Source organism: Phalangium opilio, unplaced genomic scaffold (assembly GCF_054372755.1).
Source record: "Phalangium opilio isolate 3A_F unplaced genomic scaffold, DU_Popi_V2 ptg000105l_1, whole genome shotgun sequence".
In the NCBI taxonomy this organism is placed as follows: Eukaryota; Metazoa; Arthropoda; class Arachnida; order Opiliones; family Phalangiidae; genus Phalangium; species Phalangium opilio.
This window is the reverse complement of record NW_028324207.1, coordinates 3899208-3912947: the sequence shown is the minus strand read 5'-3', so window position 1 is coordinate 3912947 and position 13740 is coordinate 3899208. Positions and strand designations below refer to the sequence as shown.

The window sequence follows — 13740 nt, the reverse complement described above, 5'->3', positions numbered from 1 at the left end:
CAATTTTTTAGTGGTCTCGGTTAACAGAAGCAGTCGTGGCCGAGTGGTTAAGGCGACAGACTTGAAATCTGTTGGGATATTCCCGCGCAGGTTCGAATCCTGCCGACTGCGTTCGAACACACATACTAATTCCAATGATAGCTTTAGTAGTTCCACAATTTTTTGAGTGGACTCGCTTAAGAGAAGCAGTCGTGGCCGAGTGGTTAAGGCGACAGACTAGAAATCTGTTGGGATATTCCCGCGCAGGTTCGAATCCTGCCGACTGCGATTGAGCAAAGATTTTTTATTTCAATAATACCTTTGGTGGTTTCACAGATTTCTGAGTAGTCTCGGTTAATCGAAGGAGTCGTGGACGAGTGCTTAAGGCGACAGACTCGAAATCTGTTGGGATATTCCCTCGCAGGTTCGATTCCTGCCGACTGCGTTCGAACTAACATACTTTTTCCAATGATAGCTTTAGTAGTTCCACAATTTTTTAGTGGTCTCGGTTAACAGAAGCAGTCGTGGCCGAGTGGTTAAGGCGACAGACTTGAAATCTGTTGGGATATTCCCGAGCTGGTTCGAATCCTGCCGACTGTGTTCGAACAAACATTCTTATTCCAATAAAAGCTTTAGTAGTTCCACACTTTTTTGAGTGGGATCGGTTAACAGAACCAGTCGTGGCCGAGTTGTCAAGGCGACAGACTAGAAATCTGTTGGGGTATTCCCGCGCAGGTTAGAATCCTGCCGACTGCGATTGAGCAAAGATTTTTTATTTCAACAATACCTTTGGTGGTTTCACAGATTTCTGAGTAGTCTCGGTTAACCGAAGCAGTCGTGGACGAGTGCTTAAGGCGACAGACTCGAAATCTGTTGGGATATTCCCTCGCAGGTTCGATTCCTGCCGACTGCGTTCGAACTAACATACTTTTTCCAATGATAGCTTTAGTAGTTCCACAATTTTTTAGTGGTCTCGGTTAACAGAAGCAGTCGTGGCCGAGTGGTTAAGGCGACAGACTTGAAATCTGTTGGGGTATTCCCGCGCAGGTTCGAATCCTGCCGACTGCGATTGAGCAAAGATTTTTTATTTCAATGATAGCTTTAGTAGTTCCACACTTTTTGAGTGGTCTCCGTTAACAGAAGCAGTCGTGGCCGAGTGGTTAAGGCGACAGACTAGAAATCTGTTGGGATATTCCCGCGCAGGTTCGAATCCTGCCGACTGCGATTGAGCAAAGATTTTTTATTTCAATAATACCTTTGGTGGTTTCACAGATTTCTGAGTAGTCTCGGTTAATCGAAGCAGTCGTGGACGAGTGGGTAAGGCGACAGACTCGAAATTTGTAGCGATATTCCCGCGCAGGTTCGAATCCTGCCGACTGCGTTCGAACACACATACTTATTCCAATGATAGCTTTAGTAGTTCCACAATTTTTTGAGTGGACTCGCTTAACAGAAGCAGTCGTGGCCGAGTGGTTAAGGCGACAGACTAGAAATCTGTTGGGATATTCCCGCGCAGGTTCGAATCCTGCCGACTGCGATTGAGCAAAGATTTTTTATTTCAATAATACCTTTGGTGGTTTCACAGATTTCTGAGTAGTCTCGGTTAATCGAAGCAGTCGTGGACGAGTGCTTAAGGCGACAGACTCGAAATCTGTTATGATATTCCCTCGCAGGTTGGATTCCTGCCGACTGCGTTCGAACTCACATACTTATTCCAATGATAGCTTTAGTAGTTCCACACTTTTTTGAGTGGTCTCGGTTAACAGAAGCAGTCGTGGGCGAGTTGTCAAGGCGACAGACTAGAAATCTGTTGGGATATTCCCGCGCAGGTTCGAATCCTGCCGACTGCGATTGAGCAAAGATTTTTTATTTCAATAATACCTTTGGTGGTTTCACAGATTTCTGAGTAGTCTCGGTTAATCGAAGCAGTCGTGGACGAGTGGGTAAGGCGACAGACTCGAAATTTGTAGCGATATTCCCGCGCAGGTTCGAATCCTGCCGACTGCGTTCGAACACGCATACTTATTCCAATGATAGCTTTAGTAGTTCCACAATTTTTTGAGTGGACTCGCTTAACAGAAGCAGTCGTGGCCGAGTGGTTAAGGCGACAGACTAGAAATCTGTTGCGATATTCCCGCACAGGTTCGAATCCTGCCGACTGCGATTGAGCAAAGATTTTTTATTTCAATAATACCTTTGGTGGTTTCACACATTTCTGAGTAGTCTCGGTTAATCGAAGCAGTCGTGGACGAGTGCTTAAGGCGACAGACTCGAAATCTGTTGGGATATTCCCTCGCAGGTTGGATTCCTGCCGACTGCGTTCGAACTCACATACTTATTCCAATGATAGCTTTAGAGTAGTGTAACCCCCCACTTCGTACCTCCGTAGGTGTAGAATGTAGGTGTAGAATGTAGGTCAAGGTCACCAGTGTAGGTCAATGACCTATGACGTAATGAGTGACGTAATCAACGCCCCCTCGCCGCCGGGGAAGCCCCTTCGCGGGGAAACCCGCGCGCCCCCTCGCGGGAAAATACCGCGCGCCGCCTCGCGGGAAAACCGCGAAATTTGAAAACCGCGCGCAAACTCGGGGTGAGTCTGCGCATGCGTATGACGGTCTCTTCAACTGTATCTGTGACGTCATTGGCGAGAAAACACCGTGCGCCGTCTATTGGGAAACTCCTCTCTTCTACAACTGTATCTGTGACGTCATTGATAAGAGAGAGATAGCTTTAAACGTACATTGACAAGGGTTAAATCTTCTACAACTGTATCTGTGACGTCATTAATAAGAGACGAGAATGGATAGCTTGAAACGTACATTGACAAGGGTTAAATCTTCTACAATTGTGACGTCATTGATAAGAGACGAAGATGAATGGATAGCTTTAAACGTACATTGACAAGGGTTAAATAGAAAATCTTTCTTTGAGAAAGTGTAATTATGGAAAATAAGTTAAGCCGAGTGTATTATAACAGTGAAAGTCCTCTCAGTTACGGTAGCGCAAAGAAATTGAAACAAGGAGTGAAAAATGTTTCGAAGAAAAAAATTAAGACTTGGCTTCAGTCTCAGCCAACATATACCATTCACAAAGCAAGGAGGATATACTTTCCAAGAAATCGTACTTACGTTACAACAGTCAGTGAAGTATTTCAGTGCGACTTGATCGATCTACAAAATCTTAAGAAAATAATAAAGGGTTTCAATATATTCTAACTATTATCCTCTCAAAATATGCTTGGAGTCTTCCTTTGAAAAATAAAACTAGTAAAGAGGTTTTGAAAGCTTTACGGAGAGTTATTAAAGAAAGCCGTTACGAATTAATGTTGATCAAGGTAGTGAATTTTTATCAAAATTGTTTAAAGATTATTTAAGAAAAGAGGGAATAAGTTTTTATACTAGTGTAGGTGCAACTAAATGCGGAGTAATTGAAAGGTTTAATAGAACTTTAAAGGATAAAATCTTCAAGTTGTTAACTAGAACGAAGAAACTAAATTACATTGATGCCTTACCAAAAATAATGAAATTCTACAATGCAACTGTACATTCAAGTACTGGTTTCGCTCTTATTGATGTCAATGAGAAGAAATTCCACCACAGAATTTGTATTAGTCTTAGACGTCGATATGATGCCCAACGATAACCTCCACGAAATGTTCCTGGAGTATGCCTGAGAAAATAGGCTCTTTCTCGAATCTCGAAAAGATGATAAAACTGTTTACGTTGTACCCGCATTCGAAATGAAAGAAATAGCCCAAATACCCAAGGATAAAACGGACAACGTTTGGAAATGATGGGCGCCCACCTCTTTTACATTGAGCTTTGTTGGAAATGTCAGAAACATATTGACTACGAAGCCTGGTATAGAGAACCAATGACTAATAAGTTAGCTGTCATTTTTGAAGTCTTGTGGAGAGATCCTTGGGAGCCTTCTTCTTCAGCAGAAATTCAGCGCCTTATCATGATGAAAGGTTTAGACAATATGACTTTAATTTAAAAGTCAAGTAAGACCAAGATACCACCGTGTGTAGAAAGAAAGAGAGTATATACGCCAGTATACGCCAGTTTCACGGGCGTATACAGGCGTGGCATCTTTGGCCCCCACTTCATGCCCCCCCCCCCTCCTCTCTCTCTCTCAACCTGTCAATATTTGATCGATTGCTTGTGTAGGCTTGAAGTATTATAAGCTTATAACAAAAGATGGTTTTGTAGGAATAAAGACCATAATATAAAGTAAAAAAGTTATTTTATTTTCTTTAAAATAATGAATATGTATATAATTAATTACGGAAGCCGTAAGCCATGGTTTTGTACTCAGGTAGGACTCGGACTTTGTCCATAACAACTTGGTATGTTTTAGTTTGATTGATAGTTATAAGTGTATGATTAGGTAGGCGACGTATTTGGGGGCCTATGGGAACCTGAACTGAATTCAATTCAGGACGTCCTTCATTATTTACACCCAGAAGTCTCTTCATGGTCTCAAAATTTATGTGTTCATCTGTTGATGAATTAAGATAAAACCCTTTGACTTTTATAATATTTGTTTTTTTCCCTGTCTCCGGGTCTAGAATGTCCATTGAATAATTCTTTGGCCCTGCACTGCCCCATTCGCAAATATAAGCGTTCAGGCCATACGCCTCTAGCTCGTTCTTTAACTCACCTAAATAGTCGCCAATGGGTAATAAATGAGCGCCATCTGGTGAGAGATACACGAGGCTATCTGTATCCATATATAAGCATAGATCACCGACCATTTCTAGATGTTTTAGTAAATGTAGGCGAGCCATTGTGGTAGTGTAGCAAGCAATAACTACATTTGTGTGTTTATGAATGATCTCGTTTTCGCGTATAAATTCATATTTCACTAAAACGGTATTATCATTGATAGTTAGTATACCTTTAACATTTATATCGGGGTTTAATATTAACTCGTATAGTTTCCGAGCATCTTTGATTATTTCGGTAGAGGTGTGGGTTGTTTTCTGTCCGAATTTACCCCAAAAAGAGTTTAACATGAGTTTGCTAAGGCACCTCAACCCTTCGTTCTTTTCAATTTTATCGACGTCTAAGTCGATCCCCTCGACTTCTTTGTAATTTTTGACGTACTTTTCTTTATCTGCCTGAGTAACGCACTCTGCAGGGAACCCACTGGCTAATGTTTTGTACTCCAAAAAAGCGTTGACGTAGTCTTTGAATAAACCACCCTGTTTTGTTTCGGGATCGTACTGAGTCACCTTGTACGACCAGGCCTCATACATTCGGGTTATCTTGTAACCCCTTTGGACAGCATACCGTAGCTCATCAACCACCCAAGTGCCACGTAATTCCCTTTGTTCTGGAGCATGATCGCAGTCACCCTGAAACTGAGTTTTGCAGCATGTGTAGCATAAAGGGAAGGTTAGCTTCCCGTTAATACGAGCGGGTAAAACAGGATGAATTAGATCTTGAGCCGGAAGTACGTCGCATTTTAAGAGACCCTCAAATGAAAATATATCAGGGAAGTTATCCAATATGATCTCAGGGTGACCTATAGGTATCTTGGCTGTTTTGTTGACGAATGGGTATAAACTTGTGAAGTCAACGTAATGAATACGCTCAGACCCAGTTGTTTTATGGTAAAGTTTCGTTGCGCAACAGCGTCCACCAAAGAACGCGTCTCGAGGGTTTAATCTGGTTTCTATTTTGGGCCGAATATCATTAAACTTCAAAAATTCGATAATTTCTGGTTTTTCGGCTTTCTCCTTGGTCCATTCACACTCCCATTTTACATTTACTTTGTAATTGAGGGATTCTAGCTTGGTTAACACGTTCATACTTCTAATATAACGCGTATTCAAAGTCTGAGCTGGGTCTCCGTGCAAGGGCTTGTTTCTATTTATTGGAAAGTGTACTTTACATCCGTGGTAGAAGCACCCCCAATACTCAAATATTTCGTGGTGAAGTTCGCAAAATCCATCAACTTTGATTTTTTGTATTCTGGTTTCTTTACCTCTAAATGATGATTGTATGGATATATTTCTCTTGTGGGCGCTCCATTCAAGCCACTCTATGGCGCCTATTGATTGATTTTCACTGAGTCTATAGTAGTTGGATGGTATGATTCCTATAGTATTGGGCTTAAGATAATTTCGCCGAAATACAAAAGAACAGACACCTGGAAGTGTGACTGCTCCGCAGTTGAACGGATCAATCCCCGTAACTTTAAGTAGAAGTGTTCGAAAGGTTATACACCCCAAGAATAGTAAAACGGTATCATTTTCGCAATAGTAATAAAGTTCGTTCAAGAAGTTGAAACCGCTTCCTTTAGCATCCTCGTTGCTATGCCATTTTAAAAATGTATCCAAGTTTTTCTTTGTAAAATATTGGCTTCCGTACGCCTCGGTAGGAGGTAGAGTGTTTTCCAAAACGTAATTAGTCTCTTGCTGTCTGTTAATATCGAATTTATGGTTCACGGTATTGAATAAAAAATGAGGGAAATAACCCTTGGCAGCATTGGGTATACCGAAAGTGGCTGGAAACTTTGCTAAAGCTACAGGAATGAAATTATAGGAATCCAGAAACAATAAGTTAAATAATTTCATTTCTAAAATGCGGGTACCATTGATTTTTAAAGATGGAACAAATTTCTCGTCTCTGTTTATAATTTCTCTAATTAATAATTGATTATCATAATTACTCCCAAAGTGAGACAGTATGATAACATTCTTAACTGCATGTAATTGCATTAAGTAATCTAAAAATAGAGATATAGGATTCCCACCAGAGAAATGTTGTTTACGAGGTCCGAATTGCCCACACATGCTGCAACTAAAGTCTAGGGATTGTTCTTCTATACAATTTTCGCAAACGGTTATGCTAACACACAAAATTGCCTGATGTTCATACGCCCCCAGCTTCTCTTGACATACTTTCGTCTGTATGCATTCTACGTCAAAGAAAACATACATAAGGGTTGGTTGACTAGATCGGGGCTTTTTAGAAACGGTAATGGTGGGTGCCTTATCTTTAATAACTTGAATATAGCATAGATGATTGCTAGGTTGATATTTTTTGCACACTTGACAATAAATCTCACCACACGTATGCTTCTCTGATCTTCTTGAAAAATCGATAATTTTTAAACAGTCTTTGCAGTGGTAGAGTCGCTGGCAGAGAGGTTTTTTATCACCCAAAGTAGCCTGATGGCTTTGATAACAATCATTGCCTAAGAATTTCCGTAAACAATAACCGCATTTTTTCTCGGGACCTTGGCAGATAGTGGGTCTCATACATCGAAAACAAAAGTCATTGCATTTATGAGATTGTATTAACCAATAAGGTACGAGACATTTTTCACAAAAGCGGTCATGATTAAACAATGGTTTTAAATTAGTAATAACATTATAGTGGTTATTTTCGTTTAATAAAAAAAGGCGAGGTCTAGTGTCAGTAGGGTCGTTCTCTCCGAGAATTAAAATGGGTATACCGTTCTCGAATCGATAAACGAAAATCGAGTATCGATTCAAATAAACTTTGAATTTCTGGAACGAATCGGGGGTCCCACATTCACTAACGTCTACGCCCGCCTTATGACATAGTTCTGTAGCTTCAGTTTTTTGTAATTTATTCCCAGGTCTAGCTCTTGATATAGCTTCGTATCGTGTTTTTAGTGTTTTGTTTCCTGTTTTGTCGTCTGCGTAGGTACGATATGATATAGCGACACAAAGGGCTCGAGCAAGACAGATGTTATCGGAATTAACTATTCGTGTTATACCTCGTCTATCCCTGCAGAAAATGCTAAATGGTTTAATGCCTCTAGCGACAGAGCGACCCTCGCCTTCAGGAAGCCTTACAATATTAAAAATCATTTTAATAGGACCTAAGAAAAATGCTGCTATTTCATCATCATAGAGCAGCTCGCTAAGTTGGTCAAATAGAATAGTGGGGTCTACTTGGTCTAATCTTTGAAAAGAAAGTTCTAGTTCGGAGCGGCAATCTATTCCCAGACTCCTTAAAGTTATCTGAACGTAATCTGTTGCTCGATACTCGCGTAACACATGCTCCGTAATGGTACATATACTATCTACGGGGTCGTCAGTGATGTTTAGAACTAATTCTCTACCATACATATTAAATTTTTCATAAAATTTTTCGCTCTGTTCTAAGATTTCGCAACAAGGGATGTCTTCAATAGGTGAAGGGGGGTAATCTCCTCCTCCTCCCCATTGGTTATAGACTTCCTCGTCGAAAAGAGCCTCAGCCTCTTCAGAATTTTGCTCACTGGGTTCGTAATCTGAGAAGTTTAGAGACAGGTACTCAAAAGGGTCGTTTTGTTTACATTCCTGATTCAAATATGCCGCCATCTCTATGTCGTATTGAGGGTTGTTGAAATCGGTGATTAAGGATTCTTCCTGGTTAGTGGGTAGTAATTCATTCCTGCGTCTTTCTATGCGATCGGTGTAAGAAATATTTAGTGGTCTAGGAATTAAGTTACTTAGGTGGTTTAGTTGGTCTATTGTATGGCAGTCTTCCGGTGTTCTAGGGACGGTTCTCATGTATTCAATGACATCAAGGAATGTCTGAATTATATTTAAACCCCCATTTATAATAAAAGTGGGTAAAGTTGATGGTACATTAGCAGGGTCGATGTGTAAATAGGCACATAGGAAAAAATAAAACTTGTATAATGAAGTTAGGGGCCAAGGCCTATTTACAGCTAGTTCATCCAAATTCCAACGAAGAGATTCGGGATCCATCTTGATGTTACGAGATCTAAAGTTCGAATGCGATGCTCCGTTGTTCTCTCGCGTTATTTTATACTAAATTTCCCTAGGCTTATTAGCAGAGGGGTAGAGGGAGGGGGGTGGAGAGTTACCTAAGCTTCTATTGGCCAATGGTACGTTGTCCTTTCGGACGTGTTTAAACACGTCTACTATTGTTTGTCAATCAACAATAGGTGACATAAGATTGACATCCGAGTGATTTTAAAAGGTGCCAGATGGTAACAAAAAGCTAGATTTTTTAATTCAACAAAAGGATTATAACAAAAGAGATGATGCGTCATTCCATTAGCGGGGGTTTTTACGACAATACATGAAGATGTAAGAAAAGTATTTCCTCAATCAATCAAATATTGACAGGTCTATTTAAGGAATGCTAGGAGTAATAGATAAATGGGTCAAGTTTACTATTGTATAATTTATTTACTCGTAAGTTGTTACGGAGTCAAGTACACAAAGGATCGCGAGAATGCGTTGGGTCTTCGGACGTGTTTAAACACGTCTATTATTGTTAGTCAACAATAGGTGACATCCGATTGACATCCAGGTGGCTGATGGTAACAAAGGGATGAGTCGTCAATAGATTTTTTAAATTCAACAAAAGGATTGTAACAAAAGAGATGATGCGTCTTTTCTTGGGTTTTTACGACATTACATGAAGAAGTATACAATCAATCAAATATTGACAGGTCTATTAATAGATAAATAGTTCAGGTTTACTATTGTATAACTTATTTACTCCTCAGCTGTTATGGAGTCAAGTACACAAAGGCTGTCGAGAATTCGTCAGATCTTGGAGATTAACCCTCAAAAACTACTTATTGTATTATTTATTTTATTGATTTTGGGGGTATTGGAATTCCTTAATCTCTGGTTTCAGAACTTTGACATAAAAATACGCCTACAATCTAACAATGGAACAACAGTTAAGGATAATAGATATTTCACAATAGCTACGTAAGAAATTTGGTATAAAAACCCCTGACTCAATTGAGTAGAATATCATTATTCGAGAAGATCTTAAACCTGCAAGATGGAGAATCAAGAAGCACCCAAAAGGAAAATTGGTGTAACTAACGAACGTAAAATTAACGGGAGATTCCATATATCTAAAGAGTTGTTCTTAACAACTGGTTTTGTGAACGGAACCCTGGATCCTGAGGTTCGTCTCTGCCGGAAACAATCTGTAAAAAGCTTCGCCATTTCCACGGAAACCTGGGAAAAACTGGTTCCCCGCTTGCCCGTTTTAGCAGGTTGGACGGCTGCCCATGAAGCCAACAATTTTGAAATCGTGTTAAACGATACCCCCAATGAAAAGACAATGGTTGTGGCATACCATAACACATGCCATATTAAAGACTTAATAAAGGAGGACTCTATTGTTTTGACCAGTATGGAAACAGCGGCCCTGAATCGCGTTTCGGGCGCTGTAAAGGAACATCTTATTAAGATAAGTAACCATGAAATCGTGTTTACACACATGGCTGATATTATCATAGAGTTGTATAATGATATTTATGATAATTTATACGGAGACCCCGATCGTATATCTTGCTTAGATGACCAACCCGAGAAATTCGACGCAGTGGTTGGGTACTTCACCAACTTTGTGACATCCTACCAGGTCGTGATGAAATTCAACAATGTTCTTCAGGAAGAAAATCTTGAAAACTACTTTTACAATTACAATTTATTTTCTGTAATCTCGGGTCAAATAACTTATTTAAAAAATAGAATGCATTTACTATCTCATTTTTAATTTTATTTGTATTTAATTTTATAAATTTTGTCTTTACAATAAATTGAATTGAACTTAACATCTGTTGCATTTTATATAACTAATACTAAGCATATCTTTTTTCTTTTACTATTTTTAATAGTGGGGGAAATCCTATAAAAAAAAAATATTTTTTATAGGATAGGGGGGATGGCGCGCGAGCCGGTGTGGGGGATGGCAACAACGCGGGCCCCCGTTTCGCGAACCACGCGCGCGCGTTTTAATTAATCGCGTTTAAGTATGAATGATAATTACAAATTAGTTTCATTCGAGTATTAGTCATGATACCATTCACTACACCTGGAAACTTAATTATTTTCGGTCCTTCAGGATCAGGCAAAACAGTTTTATGTAAAAGGATAATAGAAAACAAAGATAAAATGTTCGAACCTAAAGTTGATTTAGTTGTTTGGCATTATAGTATATATCAACCTTGCTACGATGAATTAAAAGAAATGGGTATAGTTTTGCGTCAAGGCTTACCCGACGTTACTATATACGATGGTACTCAAACAACGTTAATCGTGTTAGACGATCTTATGTTAGATAATAAAAATAATATTTTATCAGAAATATTTACTAAACAATCGCATCATAGGAAATTATTCGTAATTACCCTTTTACAAAACATATTTGAAAAAAACTTGAGAACAGCTTCCTTAAACGCTCATTACATGATTCTTATGAAAACCGTAAGAGATCTTATGCAATTAGTGGCCCTTTCTAAACAATTGGCACCTAGCAACTCTAAATTCATTGTTGAATGTTATTTGGATGCGACAGAAAAACCACACGGGTATTTACTTTGCGATTTAACCCAAAAATGTCATTCCGATTTAAGGTTTAGAACAAATATTTTACCGGGAGAACAAATAGTCATCTATACTCCGAAGAAGAAAACTATATAATTAATTAACATTACTAAAATTTAATCATTCTTTACGATGTCGCCAAAGAGAAAGGTCAAGAAAACATCGGGGAATAAAAAGAAAAAAAGTTTAGCCGCTAAAAATATCAATTTAATAGCCGCTTTGGGGCAATTAAAAAAACCACAAAGATTAGCTATTCTTAAAAACTCTAATCGAGAAATTATTGATTCAATTAGCGAGTGTTGTCACAACGCCTTACAAGGCGCCATCAATTTGAAACCAGACGTATATAATAAACTGTGTAAGCATAAGAAACATATTCGTAAAATTGCCTGCAAAAATACTCATTGGAAAGACAAAAGAGCTATTTTATCTAAACAAACCGGAAGTGGTTTCTTTAGCGTCCTTTTTCCAGTAATTTCGAGCCTTTTAGGCGGTTTATTCTCAAAATGAATAAAACGTTAGTTTACGCTAATAAAATGACCTTAGTGCCCTTGGAACAACAACAACAGCAACAAAGTCCTAAGCCACCACCAACACAGCAATTAATAACTACAACAAACAGTGATATTTCAAAAAACAATACAGTGTTATCAGAGTTGGATAAAGAGATGAACCTAATTATCTCAAATCCTGCTTTAGATGAAAGAACCAAGTGGGTTTTTTACGAAGAAGCAATGAAACGCTACCAGAACATCTTGAAACCACGCCCATCGAATAAACAAGATAGCTGGATTAATATGTTTCCATTGAAATATAGGGGAGCAGCGAAGAAGATTTTTGATCATTTGACAAGTAACGCTTCTAGCGTACGTTGGGATGATGCGGGTGTTCTTTACGTGAATGATCTTAAGATCCCCGATTCAGATATAGCCCAACTAGTATATTTCACTATACACCCTACGCTGTTCAACAAATACGGGGTAGCTCGTTCGCTTATGGGGATTCCCCCTACGGGATGGACAGAATTTGAACCCTTTGTTCAAAACTTTTTACCTCCAACAAGTAAATCAAACCCCCTCTCAATACCGCCCCCTTCAATCAAGGCATCGCCCCACTCCGTACCATTAAAAAACAGGCTTCGACCCCGAACGTATTTAAAAGCGAAGAAGAGATTAACTTTTGACAATAAAGCAAGTCCCTTAATTCTGAAGAAACAACCTTTTAATACCAAGGGTACAGTATGGGAGGTCTATCGCAGCTCCAAAAAGAAGAAACGTTAAAGAACGTATATCTCAACAGCAAACACAGGTCAGGGTTCACCGGTTTAGCCCCCTTGTACAGGGCGGTTCAACATCTTGACATTTCGAGAAACGATGTCAAAGCCTTTCTAGAAGCCACTGACGTTTACACACTACATAAAACCGCTATAAATAAATTCAAAAGACGCAAAATCCCTGTCTTTAATATCTCGGATAGGGTTGAAGTTGACTTAGCTGACTTGGGGTCAATCGCGAAATACAACGATGACTACAGATATCTTATGGTAGGCATTGATTGCTTTTCCAGAAAAGGTTTTGTAGTACCCATGAAAAGAAAACACGCTACCGAAGCTACGAAAGCTCTCGAAATAATCATCGAACAAAGCAAGCCTAAAGCCATCTGGTCCGATTTAGGAAAAGAGTTTATTAATTCAAGTACGCAAAAACTTCTAAAGAAAAATAAAATCAAATACGGTTCTATGACGTCAGAAAAATTCCACTGTCCTTTTGTAGAAAGATTAATTAAAACTTTGAAACATCGAATATTCAAAATGTTGACTCATTTTAATTCACATAGATATATAGATCATTTGACAGACATAGTTAAAGGCTACAATGCCTCTTATCATTCTGTAATAAAAATGGCACCCGATAATGTTTCCCCATCTAACGTTCTGGAAGTATACAAAAACATTTACAAACCAGAATTGCGTAATAAGCCTACTAAAAAAGATGTCAAATTTCGTGTCGGTGATTTTGTAAGAATTAGTAAGCTTAAACCAGAATTTTCTAAAGGTTATGAACCAAATTTCTCGACGGAAATATTTGTTATTTCCTCTATTCTGAGTTTCAGAAAACCAGTGTTATATCGTCTGAAAGATTTGGATAACAAGCATATAAGCGGGTTGTTTTACCCTGATCAGCTCATTCGAACAGTGGAGCCCAAACTGTTTAAGATAGACTCTATACTCAAGAAGCGTAAACGCAAAGGGAAATTAGAATATTTTGTATCGTTTATTGGTTTACCCAAATCACAGAACTCGTGGGTGGCAGCCGAAAATGTCGAGAAAATCTGAATTCTATTTAACGCTACCTAGCGACGCTAGTATGGACATCTACCCTAACAACACTATGAGTAGTTACATCACTAAA

At 39.0% G+C, this 13740-nt stretch overlaps 12 non-coding genes across 12 annotated transcripts; all 12 read left to right on the top strand.

Annotated features, from left to right (window-relative positions):
* Positions 1–29: 29 nt before the first annotated feature.
* Positions 30–111, top strand: TRNAS-UGA (transfer RNA serine (anticodon UGA)). The gene has a single exon. It is a non-coding gene; the product is annotated as a tRNA-Ser (tRNA).
* Positions 112–185: 74 nt separating this feature from the next.
* On the top strand, positions 186–267 carry TRNAS-AGA (transfer RNA serine (anticodon AGA)). The gene has a single exon. It is a non-coding gene; the product is annotated as a tRNA-Ser (tRNA).
* A 230-nt stretch (positions 268–497) lies between these two features.
* TRNAS-UGA (transfer RNA serine (anticodon UGA)) lies at positions 498–579 on the top strand. Its single transcript has one exon. It is a non-coding gene; the product is annotated as a tRNA-Ser (tRNA).
* A 74-nt stretch (positions 580–653) lies between these two features.
* Positions 654–735, top strand: TRNAS-AGA (transfer RNA serine (anticodon AGA)). The gene has a single exon. It is a non-coding gene; the product is annotated as a tRNA-Ser (tRNA).
* A 75-nt stretch (positions 736–810) lies between these two features.
* On the top strand, positions 811–892 carry TRNAS-CGA (transfer RNA serine (anticodon CGA)). The gene has a single exon. It is a non-coding gene; the product is annotated as a tRNA-Ser (tRNA).
* Positions 893–965: 73 nt separating this feature from the next.
* Positions 966–1047, top strand: TRNAS-UGA (transfer RNA serine (anticodon UGA)). The gene has a single exon. It is a non-coding gene; the product is annotated as a tRNA-Ser (tRNA).
* Positions 1048–1121: 74 nt separating this feature from the next.
* Positions 1122–1203, top strand: TRNAS-AGA (transfer RNA serine (anticodon AGA)). The gene has a single exon. It is a non-coding gene; the product is annotated as a tRNA-Ser (tRNA).
* Positions 1204–1278: 75 nt separating this feature from the next.
* TRNAS-CGA (transfer RNA serine (anticodon CGA)) lies at positions 1279–1360 on the top strand. The gene has a single exon. It is a non-coding gene; the product is annotated as a tRNA-Ser (tRNA).
* Positions 1361–1434: 74 nt separating this feature from the next.
* TRNAS-AGA (transfer RNA serine (anticodon AGA)) lies at positions 1435–1516 on the top strand. Its single transcript has one exon. It is a non-coding gene; the product is annotated as a tRNA-Ser (tRNA).
* A 231-nt stretch (positions 1517–1747) lies between these two features.
* TRNAS-AGA (transfer RNA serine (anticodon AGA)) lies at positions 1748–1829 on the top strand. Its single transcript has one exon. It is a non-coding gene; the product is annotated as a tRNA-Ser (tRNA).
* A 75-nt stretch (positions 1830–1904) lies between these two features.
* On the top strand, positions 1905–1986 carry TRNAS-CGA (transfer RNA serine (anticodon CGA)). Its single transcript has one exon. It is a non-coding gene; the product is annotated as a tRNA-Ser (tRNA).
* Positions 1987–2060: 74 nt separating this feature from the next.
* On the top strand, positions 2061–2142 carry TRNAS-AGA (transfer RNA serine (anticodon AGA)). The gene has a single exon. It is a non-coding gene; the product is annotated as a tRNA-Ser (tRNA).
* The last annotated feature ends 11598 nt before the right edge of the window (positions 2143–13740 follow it).